The sequence below is a fragment of the Planococcus citri genome, chromosome 4 (assembly GCF_950023065.1).
Source record: "Planococcus citri chromosome 4, ihPlaCitr1.1, whole genome shotgun sequence".
In the NCBI taxonomy this organism is placed as follows: domain Eukaryota; kingdom Metazoa; phylum Arthropoda; class Insecta; order Hemiptera; family Pseudococcidae; genus Planococcus; species Planococcus citri.
The window spans coordinates 63462680-63484675 of NC_088680.1; the positions used below are offsets into that span (position 1 = coordinate 63462680).

General features: G+C 33.6%; 1 protein-coding gene across 2 annotated transcripts in view; it reads left to right on the forward strand.

The window, feature by feature from the left end:
• The window catches only part of LOC135842772 (serine proteinase stubble-like), a 109478-nt gene that overhangs the window by 48469 nt on the left and 39013 nt on the right, over nt 1-21996 (forward strand). For both annotated transcript variants that reach the window (XM_065360399.1, XM_065360400.1), the window contains exon 2: nt 16400-16478. The gene's annotated coding sequence lies outside the window, so the exon portion shown is untranslated. The remainder of the gene's footprint in view (nt 1-16399; nt 16479-21996) is intronic.

Sequence of the window (21996 nt, forward strand, 5' to 3'; positions counted from 1 at the left end):
TGCACGAGAGTATATATTTGGGGAATTCAATTTCACTTTTAAAATGTCTCAGTTTGGGGTCAACATTGTAACGATTTTATGACTTTACAGTTATTCTCTCGCTCGTCTTTCCCATTATAGAGATGGAAAGTCCAATGACGTCAGGGACTTTTACAAAATGCCGTATCTCGGCCTCGGCGTTGTAAATACCGATCGAGCTGTGCCGCATCGCTAGTCATGTCAACATTGACAATGAATAAAATCTTCGATGCGCAAGGTGACACAGTTTTCGATGCGTTATTTTGCCGCTACCTGTACTACAGAAGAAGCGGCAAAAAAAAAAAAAAATGCACCACGTAACATCCATCCTCGTTGTTGGTCATAGAGAAAAAGTACCTAGGTACCTATAGTGAGATGAGAGAAAAGATGCTTAACCAAGCATGACGCGTCGAAGCGTAAATAAATCAATAGTCGTAAAAACAAAACGTTACCGAGCTCGTACACCTGTTTTATTTATTTTTAATCTCGCCAATTATGTCTATCGACGCTAGGTTAGGTAGGTACTTTCAACTGGTTACGTAACCTCTGTGGAACGCGTGTACCTGCGTCAAATTGCGGCCAACTTGACCCTTTGGAAACCCTTCACCGCGGAGAAAGTCTTTCGAATTACAAGTTCAAAGCAGCGGAAAAATTTCGCTCAAGATTACCTAGTTATTGTAGATGGTATTTTACCACAAAGTCGAGAGAGGCTTAATCGGTTAAACCGCCAGACTGCAACGTTTGCAGCCAACACTCCGTAGCCCTGCGGTTATATAGTTGATCAATAAAATACTTGAGTATGTGTATACGAGTGTGGTATAGGCAAATAGTAAGTACTGAATCGTAATTCACCGTATCGTCTTCATCGTCAATGAATGTTACCGAGAACGAATGAACGAGTCGCAAAGTACAGCTTTATGTTCGCCGTATATGTGTACTTTTGATGTGTGTGCGATGATCGTAATTTACCTATAAGTAAGAGTCTCTGAGGTACACTTGGTTAATCTCTTTCGTCTTTTACGTATGTACTAGCTTGATAATAATGGCAAATATTGGGATATTTGTAAAATTACGCCGGATAAATTTACTTAATCGAGCCGGCGGAGAAGAAATTGTTCGACTCGACTTCGAGGTGAAAATAGTTTCTATCCAATGATGGAATGTTACGGTATATGTCAATTAAAAGTTGCATAGGTAGGTAGATATATTTGTACCTTGAAGATGGGCGTGACGAGTTAAATGACCAGGTTCATGATTAAATTTAATCACGTGTCAGTTATCTATGAGTTGTTAGGAGTAAATATACGTAGTTACATCGAATTATAGTGAACGTGGATACGTTTTGTTAAGGTGGATTTTTCCAGGTAGGTATGCTGATCCACACGTGAACATTTTTGGAAAACTCCAGCGAATGTTTTCTTTTTGGCACAAAATCAGGATCTGCACGTGGATCTGAGCAAAGAATTGAAAATGATTGAAATCGCATGATTCGAGGTCCTACTTATTGTTAGTTTAGGGATTGGAATTTTTTTCAAGGTCCTCGGCCTTTTTTATTTTTTATATCACTTCAAAGTGAGATTTTACAAATTGAAAACTCGTAACAAAAAATTTCAAGAAAATCATAATATTTTCAAAAATGGCGCACCTATGTGGGCAATTTTTTATATGGAAGGTAATGGTATGATTGAACTCTCCCACCTCTCCCCCCTATCTCCTCGGATCTTCTGGGACAATTTTTTTCTGAAAAAGGACGTCCTAAGGAACATTTTAAAGCAAACTTGCCAAAAAAAAGTTGGCCCTACTACCAAAATGGTAGCCATTTTGATTGACAGGTCAGCCGAAATCACCGATTTGCTTTCCAACATAGAAGTGGCACGAAATTTTTTGAACTGGACAAAGCTAGATGGAAACAGCGTGTAAAAATTCATCAACAGCCAAAATTTCAAGTGTTAAGGTGGATTTTTAAATTTTTGGTGAATTTTTGAAAATCAAATTTCAGTCAAAAATGAGAAAAAAAATCAAAATTTTACCAAATCGACCTAGAAAGCTGAAATTTGAGATCTACCTAATTTTCGACCTGCTAAATCGACTGGAAACAGTTTTGAACCGTTTTGAGCAGCTCTGGAGCCTCCAGCAGATTTTTAAAACTTGAAAGTTACACAAAATTTCATTTAATGAACTTGGAAATCAGAAATTCACGCTGCACTCCAACTTAAAGAAAATGAAAGAAGTTCCTTGGGCAAGCGCGTGAGTCAGAATTTTCCCACGATAACACCGTGGGAAAAACTTGAGCATCGGGGTAGTGATTTTTGAAAATTAGAAAATTCAAAATTTTACTTGATTGTTTCAAAATATTGAAAGATATCATTCCATCATTCCTGAAACTGGAGAAATATTTTGCAATGGTGCCAATTTTTTGATCATTTTCGCCCAGTTTTAAAAAAAACCGAAAAAATAGCTAAAAACTGATGTAGGTACCTACTTACTTAATTTTTAATTTTTTAAAATAGACATAGGTCTCTGCTGAATTTGGTCAAAATCTGTCAATTTTTTTCACAATCTACATGATGGCTCATATTTTTAATTTTTTTTTGTACCAGTTCAAGTTCAACTTTTTTTTACCTACTCATTTTCGAAAAAAAAGTGAAAATGATCAAAGTCCGCTGGAGGTTTTACAATGGTTTGAAATCATCAATCGACATAAATCATTTCAGATTTTTTTCTTTGCTCCTTTGCGATTGATGAATTTCTCATTTATTTTTTCAAAAATAGGCGAATATTTACCTGGGGTGGTTAATATCTACCTAGTTATAGAAAATTTTGAATTTGAAGAGGAACAATTTTTTTTTGTTGAAAATATGAGCCCAACTCAATCAAAAGAGACACAAAGATGATAAACACAACTTTATGGGGACTGAATTTCGTTTTCCATCTACTAATAGAATTTTTTCATTTGAAAATCCGCTGGAGGCTCCAGAACAGTTAAAAAACATCATCGATCAACTTGGGACGAGGTCAAAAACTGCATACAAACCAAATTTTAGCTTTATACTCGTAGGTTAATTTTGTAAAATTCTGATTTTTTCCTATTTTTAGCCAAAATTGAATTATTTCAAAAATTCGTCAAAATAGAAAAATTAATTTCAGCTGGTGATGTGTTTTGTGGTCTTCTTTGGCTTTCCTTTTGTTCGGTTCACAAATTTTTGAATAACTAATTATTGCAATTTCTTGTTTATATTTGGCCCGTTTTTTTGTTTTTTCTTTCTGTAACAAAAAAAGATAAAATCTCCTTGATTTCAGGTCACAACTTGTGATTTTTTGGATGAATAAAATTTCTTTAGAAATTTCAAGTTGTTCTGGAAAAGCCAAAAATAAACTTCAGTGCCTATAACTTTGGATTCGAAAATTCGCTGGAGGCTCCAAAAAATCAAATTGCGATTATTTTTGAACAGGTAGAGTGATTTTTTCACATTTTTTGGAATTTACCAATTGGTTAAAAATTCATTTTTGAGGCATCCCCGGAATTTCTTATTGGTAACCACTTAAAACTGCCAAGAATGAGCCTATTACCACTGACCAAAGTTGTAGGTCCTAAAGTTCATTTTTAGCCCATCCAGAGAAATTTGAAATTTCTGGAGGTAGATATTTGAAAAATCACTGGAGGCTCCGAAAATGTCAAATTGCGATTGTTTTCGAGTCGGGTGATCTCATAAACTCACCACTCACCACACGATATGTTCCTGGAAAAATTGCTTAGGTATTTTGAAATTTATAGAGAAAAATGAAAAATTGCTGGAGGCTCCAAAATGGTCGAAAATCAGGAGTTGTTGATATGTAAGAAATTAAGAATTGAATCGAAGAAGTTATTAGGTACGACTTCAAAAAATTTATTCTTCTTGAAAACGTTTACAAATCGCCTTTAAAACAGTTTTTTTTTTGCATTTTTTAAATGTTCATAAATTTGCTAAAAATCCAAAATTTAGTTTCTGTTTTCTGTTATTTTGAAATTCGAGGTTCCCAGTTTTCCAAAATAGGCTATTTCCGCCATTTTTGAAAATTCTCAAAAAATCCAGTTTAGCAGCAAAAATTAATCAAACATTATTTGCGTTGCCTTCATCGTCCCTATCAGCATCTTTCTTTCCAACAATAAAAATTTCTTCTTCTGTAAAAATGCATCACAAATCTTCGCTCACTATAGAGCAATAAATCATTCATTTATTCACGTGCTGCGCGTTCCGCATCTATATTAAGTGCCAGTAGTGAGCGCGTGTTTACATTGTGACATTATCCTAATAAAGAATCGACTGATTAATTGTCATTGTTCCAGTCTAGTAAATTCATTATATCCATCGATCGGCTCCGTTTTATTTACTCAGATATGAAGCAAAGGGCAAATGTATCTACGAGTAAAATGCAAATCGATTACAATGATTAACCGTGCAATTATTCAAATTCGAATAACGGTTTACACGGATTTAATCAACGTATATTTCGTCGAACACAGATGTAAAAATACCTTCTTCTTACCCCATTGCGCAATCCCAATTATCATTATACGATTGCGAATTTGTTGCTGTGTCAATTTGTTAGTCTTAGTGTAGGTATCGTGTTTATTTACTTATGTACCGAGGTACCGTAGAGATACCCGATACTTATTAAACTGCAACGTTGCACGATGACTCGGGTTTGCACAAATTAGGCTAGAAGTGCATTCCATGAGCGAATTTGTTTATAGCTTTTTTTTGTGCATCGTGGAGCGCGTGCTCGCTCATTCTGTGCTATTAAGTAACGGAGTAAGTTGAGCTGATCGGATGTAATTCTAATTTTCTATTACTATTATTACCGTTACCATTGGTATGTGTAAGTAATAAGTATCACTCGGTTAATGTCATCAAGTGATCGTCGGCGTGTGTGACAAGTTGACTCGAAGTACTAATAATTGCCGAATAATTGGGCGAATATTATTATGGATGACCAAATGTACCATATTCTTGTTTGGTGCTTTATTTTATTTTTTTCATAGTTAATGGTTTTTTATTTCGGTGGAACTAACGAGAAAATCCACTTAGTTGGGTTAGGAACAAAACTGAAGGTTTTGTTGGGGGGATGAGGGTGAGAAATGAATTCGTGTTCCGATAAATTTTGTCCTCTTGAGTTGTATTTTGCATTAATTAGGAAATAGCATCGAAAAATGTCATTTCTGAAACTGGATTGTCGATCTTTTCACTCATTATGCGAGAGAAGATCGACTTTCTGTCAAATTAAAGTGATATACGTCAAATATATTTTACAAACGAATCGACCAATTTTTTGTGATGCATCCTAATCAGATCCGATCATTCTCTCCTGAGTGATCAAATAGGTACAATGGGAACGATCTGATTGGATTTGGTCAAATCTAAGTGGATCTGATCAGATTTGGAGACTCCACGGATTTTGAAGGAGACTTGACCTGATTTCAGTAGATCTGCATAGATCAGATCAGACCTTACCAATGTAGACCAGACCTAATCAGATCCGAACATTCACTTGTTCCAATCACATCTGACCAGATATAATCAGATCGGAGTTGGGAGTTCTGATCAAATCAGATCTGTTCAGACCGGATTACGTACAATAATTTTCTTCTTGAATGATTTAAAACAATAGGAACGATCTGATTGTATTTGCCAAAATTTGAATGGATCTGATCAGATTTGGGAGATTCCATAGATTTTGAAGCAGACTTGACCTGATTTGAGTAGATCTGCATAGATCAGATCAGACCTGACCAATTTAGACCTTTTAGATTTTGATCAGATCGGGACATTCCCCGGCTCCAATCACATCTGACCACATATCCACTCAATTAGATTAGAGTTTTGATCGGATTGGATCAGTTCAGACGAAATTAGATCTAGTAGAGGAGATCAAACTGGATTTACTTGAAATCAGATCCAGACACTACTGGGATCTAATTCTGATCTGGGATTTGACCTGAAGGTACAATCTTTTCCCTTGGGTATTAAAAAATTAAAAAACTTTTAAAAAATAGAAAAGGGTATAGGAGGATAAGGTACAGTTTTGGGCCCAGAAATGGATTTCGACGAAATTCACACCAAAGGTTACCCATGATGAGAAGATACGCTCAAAAAATTTTCAGACCCCCAGACCTTTTTTTCAGGGGGGGGAGGGGCCAAAATGTGTTTTTTAAACTTTATTTTCCAGTGTTTCGCCAAAAGTAGATAAAAATTTCGCGTTTTTTTGTTTCGATTCTTAAGGGTGAGAGGAAGCCCCTGAAATTTTTTCAAAATTTTTCGGACCATTTTTCACCAAATTGTGGCGTTTTGAAAATTTTGAGCGGCCATTTTGTAAAGAAGTTGCGGAGGTACAGTCACCATTTTTTTTCCTAAAATACGTTATTTAGTCAAGATTATACCATAAAAGTTTCAACGAGTTTGAGTTGGTGCAACATTGTCAAAAAAAATAAAAACTGACCACGCGCCATATTTGCCGGGGGTTGGGCATGATAGTCCACGGCGCTATCGTGGGAAGTTACGTAGCGTTCGCGCGCGTTACTGTCGTTCGTGGTTGTCTCATAGTCCAGTCAAATAGGGGGAAAAATGGGTGAACCACATACTCGTTATTCCGATCAAATATTTTTTGGTGAATATTGTCAGAAATGTCAACCCCCTCCCTTCATATATACCCCTCGAAATGGCGTTTTTTCGTCTTATTTCATGTTTTTTAACAATGAAAATTGCGAGGAACAATTTTCTAAACATGTTTTTTGGATGTATTTACGACCCCTCAATATCATATATTTTTTCGAAATTTTTGTTTTGGCAGGTCCGTCATGGTGAAAATTTGAAAAAACGAGTCATAGAGGGGGTAAAATGAGTATTTTGGAAGAATCAACTATTAATGAGTGAGGTGTCGTTTCCGCATGATTCGATACCACTAAGCACGAATATGACGTCAGATTTTCTGCTGCACTCATCAAGCCCCCCCCCCAAGTGTCTTCACTCCTTCAGCCTCCTCCTCAATTTTTAATATTTTTGAAATATAGTTATTTTGATGATATTGGTGTTTTCATATGTTTCAAACCTACGGAGCACAAATTTTATGTCAGATTTTGTTTTGCACCTACCTGGCCTCTCCAGGGTCTCAGTCCCCTCCTCAATTTCTACTGTTTTTTAAACGGAAGTACTTTTATAATATTGGTGTAGTTTTCAAGTGAACCGAACTACCCGAATGGAAATACAAACGTCAGATTTCGTTTTACTCGCACCCAGCCTCTCCGGAGCTTCTACAGGGGCCGGGTAAGTGTAAAACAAAATCTGACGCAACATTTGCGCTTGGGAGGTTCGAACGACACCAGTATCATAACGTCATTATGAGGGGGTAAATATGAAAGGAGGGGGTTGAAATTTCTTATGGGTACACCCCTTACAAATGTTTACAACGTACTTAAAAATGAGAAAAATCGGTTCACATGGGGCTGAGAAAATAATTTTTATTCCATTCCAGAAAAAGGGTGTTTTTCAAAAATGGGATGAGGGGGTCTGGAGATCTGAAACTTTCAATGCGGAAGTTCCTCGTTAAGTACCTTTACCTACCTAGTACCTACCTACCTAACATGCAAATATCAATCCAAAAGCTCACGGAGCCCATTTCTAAAAATTACGTCACTTCGAGGGATCGTAGCGCCACCCCCTTGGGGCTAGGGAGTTGGTTGATAGATCATTCGATAGGTATTTGAGAGGACATAAAATGATCGCAAAGCTCATTCTACTCGAAAGTTGATATTTTAGAAGTTTTTAACGAAAATCTGATTTTGAAGGGGTGTGATCCACTGTGGGAGGGGTCGGGGGGGATTTTAATATGTTGTTCACCACACTACTCTTGACAATATTCACCAAAAAATATTTGATCGGAATAACGAGTATGTGGTTCACCCATTTTTCCCCCCTATTTGACTGGACTATGAGACAACCACGAACGACAGTAACGCGCGCGAACGCTACGTAACTTCCCACGATAGCGCCGTGGACTATCATGCCCAACCCCCGGCAAATATGGCGCGTGGTCAGTTTTTATTTTTTTTGACAATGTTGCACCAACTCAAACTCGTTGAAACTTTTATGGTATAATCTTGACTAAATAACGTATTTTAGGAAAAAAAATGGTGACTGTACCTCCGCAACTTCTTTACAAAATGGCCGCTCAAAATTTTCAAAACGCCACAATTTGGTGAAAAATGGTCCGAAAAATTTTGAAAAAATTTCAGGGGCTTCCTCTCACCCTTAAGAATCGAAACAAAAAAACGCGAAATTTTTATCTACTTTTGGCGAAACACTGGAAAATAAAGTTTAAAAAACACATTTTGGCCCCTCCCCCCCCTGAAAAAAAGGTCTGGGGGTCTGAAAATTTTTTGAGCGTATCTTCTCATCATGGGTAACCTTTGGTGTGAATTTCGTCGAAATTCATTTCTGGGCCCAAAACCGTACCTTATCCTCCTATACCCTTTAAAAAATTAAAAAATAAGTTAACAAATGAAAAAAATACCAAAAGAAACTGAGAAACAAGCTTATACGATTTAATTCGTTCGTGAATGATTCACCAAAAATTGAGTAAATAAATCGATTTGTTCGCGAACGAGTCACTTATACGAACCAATTTGTTCGTGAATGATTTGATTTACCTAAAATTGAGTAAATGAATCGATTCGTTCGCGAACGAGTCACTTATACGAATCAATTCGTTCGCGAATGATTCACCTAGAAATCAATCACTTTGTTCAATCACCAATCACTAATCGGTTGTAAATGACTCGATTCGATTCGATTTGATTCGATTTGGTTCACTATCGCTTGAAAACAGGTCAATTCCTAATCCTATACAATAGTTTCACAAAAATCGAATCAATCGTAAATTAGTTGATCCGTTTGCGAATGATTCGCCTAGATTAATCAATTTTTTTAATCGCCAATCGTTCGTTAATGATTCGATTCGATTGTAAACCGATCAACTGCTATACAAATATTTAAAAAAAAGTGAATTAGGTAATTCGTTCTTAAACGATTTTTATTTGAAGAAAATAGCGTGAGAGGTTTTTTTTTCAATAACATTTTAACAATTTTTAAGCATTTCTTCCTTTTACTCAATTTTGCTGATTTTTCATTATTTTTGCTCATTTTAACAACTTCTAACAAGGGAAACTCTTGAGGTGTCACACTCCGATTTGAACAGGTCCGCGTTTTTTGGAAAAAGCATAGTCTAAACCCCCCAAAACCAAATTTTCAGCTGCCCAAGTTCATTTTTCGATTTTTGGCAAATTTTTGAAAATTCAAAATTGACTGTTTTTGACAATTTATGCGTTTTTTTCAAAAAAGTACGTACTTGCTCAATAAAAATGGCCAAATAAGTCCCAAAACTAATATTAATTACCCAAATCCAAATTTCGCGCAAATTTCAAAAATTTCCTCACCAACGGTGATCTTTTGATTTTTTGGATTTTTTAATTTTGAAAAAAGCTGGTCAAAAAGCCACTTTTGAGGTGTCACTCTCAAAATCGGCTCAAATGTGGATAAACTTGTTAAACAGGTCGAGTGTAATATACAACTCGATTTTTAGCTGCCCAACTTCATATTCACGCCTTCTGGAGCAAATTCAAAATTCTGGAGAAATGGAAAAATCGCGCTGGAGGCTCCAGAATGGCTGGAAATGGTGAAATTTTAATTTGGGTAATTAATATTAGTTTTGGAACTTATTTTGACCATTTTTATTGATCAAGTACGCACTTTTTAAAAAAAAGCATAAATCGCCAAAAAACAGACAATTTTGAATTTTCAAAAATTCGCCAAAAATCGAAAAACGAACTTGGGCAGCTGAAAATTTGGTTTTGGGTGTTTTAGAATGCGCGCTTTCCAAAAATCGCGGTCCCGTTCAAATCGGAGTGTGACACCTCAAGAGGTTGCCTTGTAAGTATAATGTAAGCAGTTAATGCAATTTTAACAAAATTTCATCCGGATTTGATAATTTTTGATCAATTTTTGGCCATTTTCAACAAATTTAGTAGACTTTTGCAGGATTATTCGCTCAAATTCTGAAACATTGACCGTTTTATAGTCATTTTAAACTATTTTAAAGGAATTTCAAGAAACTTTAATGATAAATTTTATACCTACCGAAATTTCATAAATTCTCATATTTGTTTGGCATACCCAAAAATTGAACATTCGAAAAAACTGATGCCAATTCATAACACGATAGACTGAAATTAGCAAGTAAGTAGGTATTCTTTTAAAACAAAAGTCGAATTGTAAAAAAAATGCACCGACCATTCCATTCAACAATCGTACTTTCTCAAAATACCATCACACATGAAGCTTTTTTCAACACAAGTATCCCAAGTTGTTGTTTCCCCTTGAAATCCTCACCATTTAAAGTGAAAAAAAATCATTATTCTCGCAATCACGTCCATCACCAGCCAGTTAAAAAGTGAAACCAAACATCGTTAGAATAAAGTACTCGTATCATCGACTCATAAAAGCCTGAAGAAATCCACAGCACTCAAACAGCTTCGCACAGTACGAGAGTGCATGTATCGCACAGCGAGGCTGTAATAACAAATTAAATACTACTCAACAACTTCATCGTATAATTCAGAACTACCCCATTAATAATTTTATTGTATACCTATTAAATCTCTCAATCCAGTCTCCATAGGATACGAAATCTTTCGAATTCGTTCGGATAAAATTTCCGCCTCCTAAACCGGAATTTTTTCGCACGTAGATCATTGTACATTAGTCTCCTCGTTGAAACCAGGTTACTGGGTAGTAGTTTTTTTTTTATCACTATTATGGATTTTTTTCTCCAAAACCAAATACAAATACACGAGGATTTCGTATACAACTATAAACATTTATACACGATTTTTTGATAAGTTTAACTTTCAGAAGTACGAGTATATAAAGTCTGGGTACCTACTCTAAGAAGTCCGTTTATAGATAACGCACGTAATTCGCTGTCATATATTAAATTTTACTACGTGAGAAAATATTAAACTGGAATAACGTTATAGCCTATGGTTTTTTTTCCACTTTGTCCAAATCATCGGTTAAAACTTGTTTTTAATTAAAATCAAATAACAATAAAACGACCACCCGTATTTGGGCTTGAAAAAGTGCGACTAATAAATTATCGTAAACGAATTTTTTTTACCATCTTAAGATCTGCATAGATTTGGATTCAGTACTCGAAACTAGTTTTTTAGACGAAAATATCTACAGTGGTCATTTTGCTTCTGTGTTAATTCGGCAGCTTCTTTTAAATACCCCTATTTGACTATTATAGATAGCAAATCATAGGTAATAATTTTCTTAATGAAATTCTTCCGCAAACGTCACACAAAGCAGCCGCGATACCTTATTTGTTATAAAGCAGCTGACAATATAGAATCGCTAAGTAAGTCGTGATCACGTACTCGCCTTAACAATTGCTACTGCTCTTTAAATACCTGCTCGTTACGAAAAAAAAAATATCATATACCGTTTAATTAACATTCCGTCATATTAACGACGATTACGTTAATTAGATAATCGCCGGTATAGTATTTAAAATATATAACCATTTGTTCTATGTATTATAGAGAATTCCTTTCCTTTGAAAGCCAGTTTTTTCACACGCGTGTATTTACTTTACTATACCTAGACCTACCGCACACCGCACTTCATCCTTATCGTTGTAATATGTTGCCATTTAACACGCGACAACTTTTGCTATTCTTGTACAATATATGAGAGGAACTTTATTTTATACTAAGTTGTAAAATGATGCTATAGCTCGGGTTTAATTTGTATTAAATCGTGTACAAATATGTAAATTTTTATCTGCCAAAAGCAATCGAAATGATCGTAAAATTCCCGTTAACGATGTTTTATTATACTTAATACCTAATGTTCCTAAAATCTAACAAACCGTGATGTGATTAATTAATAGCCATAATTCCTTTTTTTAATTGCGTTTAAAATGATTTTTTTTCTACTCGTAAAACATACGAGTATACAAGAAAGTATAATCGTATAATGGGAGATTTGTTTGGTTATTTTTTTTTTATTGGCCATCTTTTCTAATATATTAAGTAGAGACAATTTTTCAACTTGATTCGCTTATGCCAGGCTGAAGATACACGCTACTGAAGATTAGCACCTACTACATAAACTGTGTCTGAAGGGCATGTTTTTATTTTTAATATTTTTCAACTTGATGTAGGACAAACAGAAGCTAGAAATTTTAAAAATAAAATCGTGATATGTATTACTTTTTCTGAAGTAGTAAAACTTGAAATTCACAGAGTAGATGGGTTCTTTTAGGTTTGAATTTGTGCAATGATCGAAGCTTTTTCTTTGATAAAAGAATAAGAAAAGTAGTTGATAGTTGAAACATGGTTCAATCCAAATGAAATGTTGAAGATCCTGCGAGAAATTATATTCTGTAAAATAATCCAAAAATTGCACAAATCGGTGAAAAATAAATTTTCAAAAGGGAAACCTTTATTTCTAGCCACTTTTAAATCGAATCGTGATTAGAAGTTCCATTTTGACTTGAAAACTTCGGAAAAACAAATTATTCTAGGACCTCAAATTGAAAAAAAAATGAATTGTGAAATATGTACGTATATCGAACAGGCATACTCAAAATGTGTTATTAGTGTTTGAAATGACCCCAGAAATAAGGTTATCAAGATTGCAGGTACTCAAATGCGCATTTCGAGAATTTAGGAAATTGTTTTGAAAAAATTTGGACTAAACAAAAAAGTAAAAAAGGTATTTCTATTCACTCATGTCGAAACGTGGATCTCAACAAATTAATTAGTTTTTTAAAAGAACCATTCACGAATGAATACGAGTACTTATATAATTCACCAAGAATTATTCAATTTGTTCGAGAATATTTCACCAAAAACTATTCAATTCGTTCGTGAGCGAATCACCCAAAATTATTCAATTCGTTCGGGAATGATTCACCAACAATTGATTAATTCGTTCGCGATTGATTCATCAACAATTATTCAATCTGTCCGCAGATGATTCACCAAAAATTATTCGATTCGTTCGCGAACAATTCACCTGAAATTATTTAGTTTGTTCGCGAATGATTCATCAACAATTGATCAGTTTCGTTCGCATATTAATAGTAATTCACCAAAAAATTTTCAATTCGTTCGCGAACGATTCAACTAGAATTATTCAAATTCGTTCGTGAATGATTCATCAAAAATTGTTTAATTCATTTGAGAATGATTCGTCCAAAATTATTCAATTTGTTCGCAAATGATTCACCAAAAATTATTCAATTCGTTCGCGAACGATTCACCTAAAATTATTCAATTCGTTCGAGAACGATTCACCTAAAATTGTTCAGTTCGTTTGCGAATGATTCACCTGAAATTGTTCAATTCGTTAGCGAATGATACATCAACAATTGATCAATTTGTTCGCGAATTAATAATAATTCACCAAAAATTATTCAATTCGTTCACGAATGATTCACCAAAAATTATACAATTCGTTCGGGAACGATTCACATCAAATTATTCAATTCGTTTGGTAACGATTCATCTAAAATGATTCAGTTTGTTCGCGAATGATTCACCAACACTTGATCAATTCGTTCGCGAACGATTCACCTAAAATTACTCCATTCATTCGCGGATGATTCATCAAAAATTGATCAATTCGTTCGCGAACGATTCACCTAGAATTATTCAAATTCGTTCGTGAATGATTCATCAAAAATTGTTCAATTCATTTGAGAATGATTCACCTAAAATTATTCAGTTTGTTTGCTAACGATTCACCTAAAATTATTCAGTTTGTTCGTGAATGATTCACCAACAGTTGATCAATTTGTTCGCGAACGATTCAGCTAAAATTATTCAGTTTGTTCGTGAATGATTCACCAACAGTTGATCAATTCGTTTGCGAATGATTCACCTGAAATTGTTCAATTCGTTCGCGAATGATTCATCAACAATTGATCAGTTTGTTCGCGAATTAATAATAATTCACCAAAAATTATTCAATTCGTTCACGAATGATTCACCAAAAATTATACGGGAACAATTCACAACAAATTATTCCATTCGTTTGGTAACGATTCATCTAAAATTATTCAGTTTGTTCGCGAATGACTCACCAACAGTTGATCAATTCGTTCGCGAACGATTCACCTAAAATTGTTTAGTTCATTCGCGATCTAAAATTGTTCAATTCGTTCGCGAATGATTCATCAACAATTAATCAATTTGTTCACGATTTAATAATAATTCACCAAAGTTATTCAATTCATTCGCGAATGGTTCACCTAGAATTATTCAGTTCGTTCACGAATGATTCACCGACAATGATCAATTCGTTCACGAACGATTCACCTAAAATTGTTCAGTTCGTTTGCGAATGATTCAGCTGAAATTGTTCAATTCGTTCGCGAATGATTCATCAACAATTGATCAGTTTGTTCGCGAATTAATAATAATTCACCAAAAATTATTCAATTCGTTCACGAATGATTCACCAAAAATTATACAATTCGTTCGGGAACGATTCACATCAAATTATTCAATTCGTTTGGTAACAATTCATCTAAAAGTATTCAGTTTGTTCGCGAATGATTCGCGTAAAGTGTTCAATTCGTTCGCGAATGATTCACCTAAAATTATTCAAATTCCTTCGTGAATGATTGATCAAAAATTGTTCAATTCGTTCACGAATGATTCACCAACAATTGATCAATTCGTTCGCGAACGATTTTCTAAAAGTTATTCAATTTGTTCGTGAATGATTCACCAAAGATTATTCAATTCGTTCGCGAATGATTCACCTAAAATTACTCAATTCATTCGCGGATGATTCATCAAAAATTAATCAATTCGTTCGCGAATGATTCATGAAAGTCCAGAAATTATTCAATTCGTTTGCGAATGATTTGCCAAAAATTGTGCAATTCATTCACGAATGATTCAACAACAGTTGATTAATTCGTTCGCGAATGATTTACTAAAAATTAGTCAATTTGTTCGTGAATAGTTCACCAAAAATCATTTAATTCGTTCGCGGATGATTCACCAAAAATGACTGAATTCGTTTGCGAATTAATAATACGTACCTAATTCTCCAAAAATTATTCAATTCGGTAGCGAATGATTCGCCAATAATTACTGAATTCGTTCGCGAATGATTCATGAAAGTCCAAAAAGTATTCAATTCGTTCGCGAATGATTTACCAAAAATCATTCAAGGCGTTCGCGAATGATTCACCTAGAAATCAAACAATCGCTTCGTTTGCAAACTAATCAATTCCTATACATGTTTCGCAAAAAGTGAATCGATTCGTTCGTAAAAGATTTATATTTGACGAAATGTCGGTCTTCTCACGCATAATGCGCGATGCGTGAGTGTTTTTTTTTTCAGGAATTGTGCCTTTAAGCGCCATTGAAATTTAAATGTGACCATTTATGAAATTTTCCATGATCATAATTGACTATTCAAATTTTTAGCAGGTTCGCTCGCGCTTTTTTTGAAAATGGGTAACTGGTAAGGGGATATAAAAAACCTCGAAAGAGCACTTAATTTTCCGTCTGGACTACGGATGATGATTTTTTTTTTTTTGAATCTAGCAAAAAATGAACAAAATTCCCTTTGTTAGTTTTCCTCAAAAGTCGATGTATTGAGAACAACTGTGAGCTCTGGAGTGAGGGAGTATGAGTGAGTTGAGTGAGAGGATATGTGGTATGAATAATTCGAAATTCTTACGCTTGATTTTTGTTCAAATAAAGATGATACACAACAACGAACCCTCTTTTTTAAAATTTTGTAACAAAGTATTAGGAATGGTATACCTATCAAACCTACTTACTTACGTATCTCATATTTGCAAAAATTTCATAAATTACCACCCTAGCTGACTTATTTGTCATTAAAATTAGGTACCTACCAAAAATATCGGAAAAATCAGCAATATTTTGCTGAAAACTAACTGAAATTCTATGGAAACACTTTGAAAGTGGGCGATTGAAACAATTGAAGTAACATTGCAAAATTTTAGCAACTCTCCCTCTCTTACAAAATATGTAGTGTAACTCCTCCAAGTAAAAAATATTGCATTTTGTGATCGTACACTTCTCATCATTCAAGAAATTCTCAAAATTCAATAAAAATGAAATAGTCCAGAATTCTAGCCCTCTTCTGCCTATAATTGATAACAAAAGACATCTCTTTAGAAATTTCAAAAATTTTGGCTCATCTCTTCATCAATAGGTACATCTGTATTGCTTATAGATAGGTACTGGTATTACTTTATACTTGACCTAATGAACTATTTACTTATGTTACAGATCTGAGGCATAGAAAATGAATAAAATCTACCTAGACGTATACGACAGATTAAAGAAAACAAACGGTTGAACATAATCGGTAAGTTAGAGACTTTCTTATAAGCCCATTACATTCATATTGGTTAGCACATTTTATGTATACCTTTACTTCACCTATTACTATACTATACGTTGGTAGGTATAATAGAAAAACTTGACAGTCGGCGCAACGTCATAGTAAATACCATATACCCATAGTCTCGTATATTATACGTAGCATAGGCTATAGGCTTATAGGTATATATGCGATGCCGACGTATAATTCCATTAAATATGACCCGTGGCTACTTTTACTTTGTTCCACTCTAATTACAGTCGTAAACAATATACGATGCATAAGTTGGTGCGTGTCTTTTTCCGGTAATGCACCTGCATCGGACGTTAGATGATGGATTTTATAGCAAACAACGACAGTAGCTGGTATATTATTTCATTATTTGTACGATATAGACGACATGTTAGAGTCTTAATTCTGAAGTGATCGAGTCGTTTGAAGAAATCAACATCAGCTTTGGTGCTTATATTTTGTTCAATTTTTAGCATTTTTTTTTCATTCGCATAGGTATAAATCGGATCTTTTTTTTCATAGACTAAAAAGATGAATTTTTATTGCATTGGTATAGACTGGACACACTTCATATCATTTATGAAGTAACCTACAGTATACTTATAGAGAACCTATCTATAATAATATATTGATGTATCACAGAGAAAGTACCTACAATATATTCTTTGCCGAAAACCTTGTCCAGCAGATAACAGACAACCTACATCTTTTTACCATTTTTATAATAATCCGTGAAATTACAATATTTTATGCATCAGAAACCTATAAACGGTCTTATTAACCTAAGTCTATCATCATATCGAATATATTTTTTTCGATGCGTTTTTTTTTCTCCCTCCAGCACTTGTACACATATGTGTTCGAATTATGATCCACGATTGTCCAGATCGAACGATAAGTTTGGATACAAATTACTCACTTACTCGTACATAATGGGTATTCTCGTTCACACACAATTTGGCGACATAAGTGTGCCCGATTGCATTTTGTTGTAGCCATAAAATTACTGTCGATTTCACGATCGAGCTTTCGGATGTGGATTTTTAGGTCGTGTGGGGAAAGATGAAGAGTACAAGCAGGAGTTCTCGGTGAGCTGGGATGGACGTAACTATTCAAGGTCAGGTTTTTTGAATGAGTAAAAATAGATAAAAAGTTCTTGGTTTTGAAATTTTTATTTTTATTTTTTTACTCAAATTTTTTGAAGCAGAAAAGCTATTTTAACGCTACAAGAAAATGAATTAAAACTCATTTATTGAAATTCTATAGAAATTTATTGTAATATGGACAACGATTCTAAATTTGAACTCATTGAAATGAAGTACTTACCCAATCGCAATTCTTCAAAAATTGTTTAGGAATCTATTCCAAATTTCGAACACGTGATTAGTATCAAAAATTATTTTAAAATAAATTGTTTAAAAATCCACTCAAAGTAGTAAAAATTTGTTCAAATGTCAGAATTTGAAACTAAAAGTGAAAATTAAGTTTTTGATAAAGTAAGAGTAAAAATTGATTTTCAATCGTGTAGGTTGGTAGTAGGTACCTGACTACTTATTTGTATTTACCTACATTATTTACATTAAAAAAAAGAAAATATCCCTGCATGACTTTTGATCTAATCTTGAAAAATTAAAAGAGCCATGAACAATTTTGAGAAACTAAAAATCGCGCTAAAAAGTACTCATCAAGAGAAGTTTATCATTATTTAGAACTTTTTTTACTCAGAGCTGAAACTTTCCATCTTTGTGAATTACAATTTTTTTGATTTTTTAAACAATGTTGAGCATATAAACAATTTTTTGAACTTCAATTTTAGACAAACCTCCCAGGAATGTTCGAATTCTATGTTATTTTAACTGAAATAATGTCAAAATAATGTTATTTTTGTCTACTGGCACTTTTAAAATTTTTTTTTCATGTTTACATTATGTAGGTATACTTTGGAGGAATAGAGATTTTCGCCTTATTTTGGAACCGGGGCTTGATTTTTGTAAATAGAATGGTCTATGAAACCATCACTAACAAAATTTAAGCTGCCAAAATTCATTTTTAAATTTTTGGAGAATTAAAAAAAATTCAAAATTAATCACTTTTGGCAATTTTTCTTTTTTTTAATGCATGAAAGTTTTAGCCTTTAAACTAATGTTGTGTGTTTCCTGAAATGAATTTCACTTTTTTCGAGGACTTCGGATTCTTTAGCACGATTTGGGATTTCTCCAGAATTTTAAAATTTCGCCAAAAAACAAGTTATGATTAATTATTCGAGCCAATTTCCTGACGAATAAGTGAGTGATTATTTTTTTTCTTTTTGATCAGCACATTCATGACAAAGAATTCAAAAAATCAAGATCTCTCAATTTTGGATTTTAAAAAAATCGCCCAAAAATCGAAAAATGAATCTAGGCAGCTGAAATGTTTGATCATATGAGAGCTTTTGCCAATTTTGTCATATTGTTTTTGAGAAATGACACAAATACTTGATTTTTTCTCCAATTTTCTGTTTTCACTTGTTCCAGATTCGAGTTTTTCCAAGTCTAATTCGATTTTTTTTTTCAATTATTAAAATTTGATCTCGTCATCCACATTATATTGCAAATTGAAATAGGTACTTACTTTATTTTTCGAAAATGTAGAAATAATTGTATCAACAAATCATCAAAAATAGTTTTTTTTTAGAGTTTCAATGCATTTTTACATATGATTTAAAATAAAATAATAATAAACCCATTTTTTTGCAATAATTCAGAGGGGAGGGCGCAAAGAGGGCAATTCGTCTCGAGCTCTATAATTAGGTACGTATCATGAAGGGCCAAAGAAACGAAGAAAATGAAGTAAATTGTCAAATCTTTAAATGATGATCTTTCAAAAAAAAAAAAAAAAAAAAAAAAAAATTATAGGTACATATTAAAAAAATGAATCATTTTTCGTGGAGTTGATTTTCATGCAAAGGGAGAGGAGAGGGGAGCTCTAAATTAAATTTTTTCTGTAGGCCTATCTTCCGCGGCTGGTCGATGTTTTTTCAAATTTTCATAACCACATTTCAAGTTTTTTTTTTCAATTTTTTCGAAAATGAGTTTTTATTAATTCTTTTTGTTCATTATTTTTATTTTTAAAAAAAGCAATGGTGAATGAGTTCCAAAATTCATCTTTATTAACTCCAGAGCTGGAAAATTCGAGAGTCTGTGTTGCAAAATAAGTTGAAAAATAATCTCAAAATAATAAACTTTGTTCCTTCAATGATGAATCAATCCAAAAATGCAGCCAGATTTTCTAATATTGGTAAATTGTTTGAATCAATTATAAAATTTCCAAAATTATGGAGGCAGTGCGTAATTTTCTTCTCAGAATAATAATTTTCAAAATAACATCCAAATTACCTTAGATTTTTGAGACAAAAAGATCTTTAGTTTAATTTGATCGAAAAAAAAATCTTGAAGTAACGTGAACGCATTGATTGTTTCCAACTTCAAAGTGTCAAGTTCAAAAATGGTCTCTTTTTATCGATCTGTTCTTTCTGTGACTTTCTTCATCTTCTTCCCCTTAATTGGCTCAATTAAGGTAGTATTTTAACTGATAGAAACATTTTTGAACTCGATAAAACTGAAGTACTGAGCAGTTTTCGATTTTCGATGAACTTTTTAAAAATCAAGTTTGAATCAAAATTCCAAAAAACTCAAAATTTTATAAAATTGACCTAAAAAGCTGAAATTTGGCTTGCAGACTATTTTCAACTTCCCAAATCGATTGAAAACAGCTTCATACCCATTTTGAGGAGTTCTGGAGTCTTCAGCAGATTTCTGACAAATTGAAATTTTCTCAAAATTTTACACAATCAAATTCTAAAACTAAAATTCACATTTTCAAGCTGTTGTGAAGCCTTTAATCATATTTTGGAAATTCCAGATTCCCAAAATCAGCATAAAACGTTGCAGAAATTGTACATAATGGTTCCGAATTGGCAGCAATCGATTTTGGAAAAATTGAATGTAGTTAGTCAATGGGGTCATCAAAACAAGCACAAATCACATTTATGGGTGTCAAAGTTAATTTGGACAGATTTTATGATACCTACTTTTTCAAAAATTTGAAATTTCCAAAATATGTCTGGAGGCTCCAGAAAAGCTTGAAACTTTCACAATTGAATTAGTGCATTGAAATTAGTGAATATAACAAATTTTACCTCTTCGACTTTATTTGATGGTAAAATTTTTAGAAAACCTCAATTTTCAAAAATTTTCTTGAGGTTTCAGAATTGCTCCAAATGGTTTAGAGCAGCATCCAATCAATTCAGAGGATTAATCTTAGAGTAGATTCCAATAAATTTCATCGTTCCAAGATAATTTGGTAAAATTTTGATTTTTTCCCATTTTTGGCCCAATTTGATTTTCAAAAATTTTTCGAAAATTTTCTTATGGTTTCTGAGATTGATCAAAATGGTTCAAAGCGGCATCCAATCGATTTACGAGATCGCAAATAGGGTACCCAAATGTCAAATTTCAGCTTTACAAGTTGGTTTGGCAAGATTGCTTTTTTTACACTTTTGGCCCAAATTTGATTTTCAAAAATTTTCCAAAAATCAAAAAATGCGCTTTTTGATACCTGGAATTTTGGTCAATGATGTATTTTGGATTATCCTTCAATTTAGTTTCGTCCGATTCAAAAATTTTTTCTGTCGTTTGGTACAGCTACTTTCTCAAGGTCTGTGAATTTTGTCAAGATTCCAAAAAAATTTAAAAGACTGTGTGACGTGGGTATTGTTTGTTTAGTTTTAGTGGGCATCCAGTTCGAATGTTGGCTTATATTTTTTGTACAGAATTCCTCAATTTCCTTCCATAATCCTCTCAAAAAAAAAAAAAAAACTTGAAAAACTAGAAAACCCATGAAAATTTATAGAGATACAAGTTGGTTCCTTCTGATTCAAAGTCGCCGAAGTGAAATACCCACTGAATTTTCCAATTCGACCCCTCCAATCTCTTTCCAGTCCCCTTTGTCCATTTTGAAAAATCTGGTCAACTCTGCGATGGACACCCTGAGGAGTCAACGAAGTTCTTCCAACTTCTTCAATCACTTCAAAAAAAATCTCCACCACAGACACCTTGACCTATTACCATCTAACTTCCGTAACCCATCACGTTAACCATTTAGGGGCGTATTATTCACAGTTCCCGAAGGCGTAGGTGTCTTAATCTCATATAGACGAACGTATCCAAAGTGAAATACACCGAAACGAAACGAGAAACGCGAACGTTTAGGTAGGTACTTCGCTTCTTCTAATTACACACGTTAAAAAAAACATCCAATGATTGACATTTCGAGTAGATAATTCGCAACAGGAGTACTTCAGACAGCTTACTGCGAGTTTCGGTTGCAGAAATATTAGCAAATTGGTTCAATTTCATTGGCAGGCATGAGGCATTAGCTGACACGTGGGCGAAAATCCACGTCAGCTTAAATATATAGGTGGCTGGAAATCTGCCTATATACTTATATA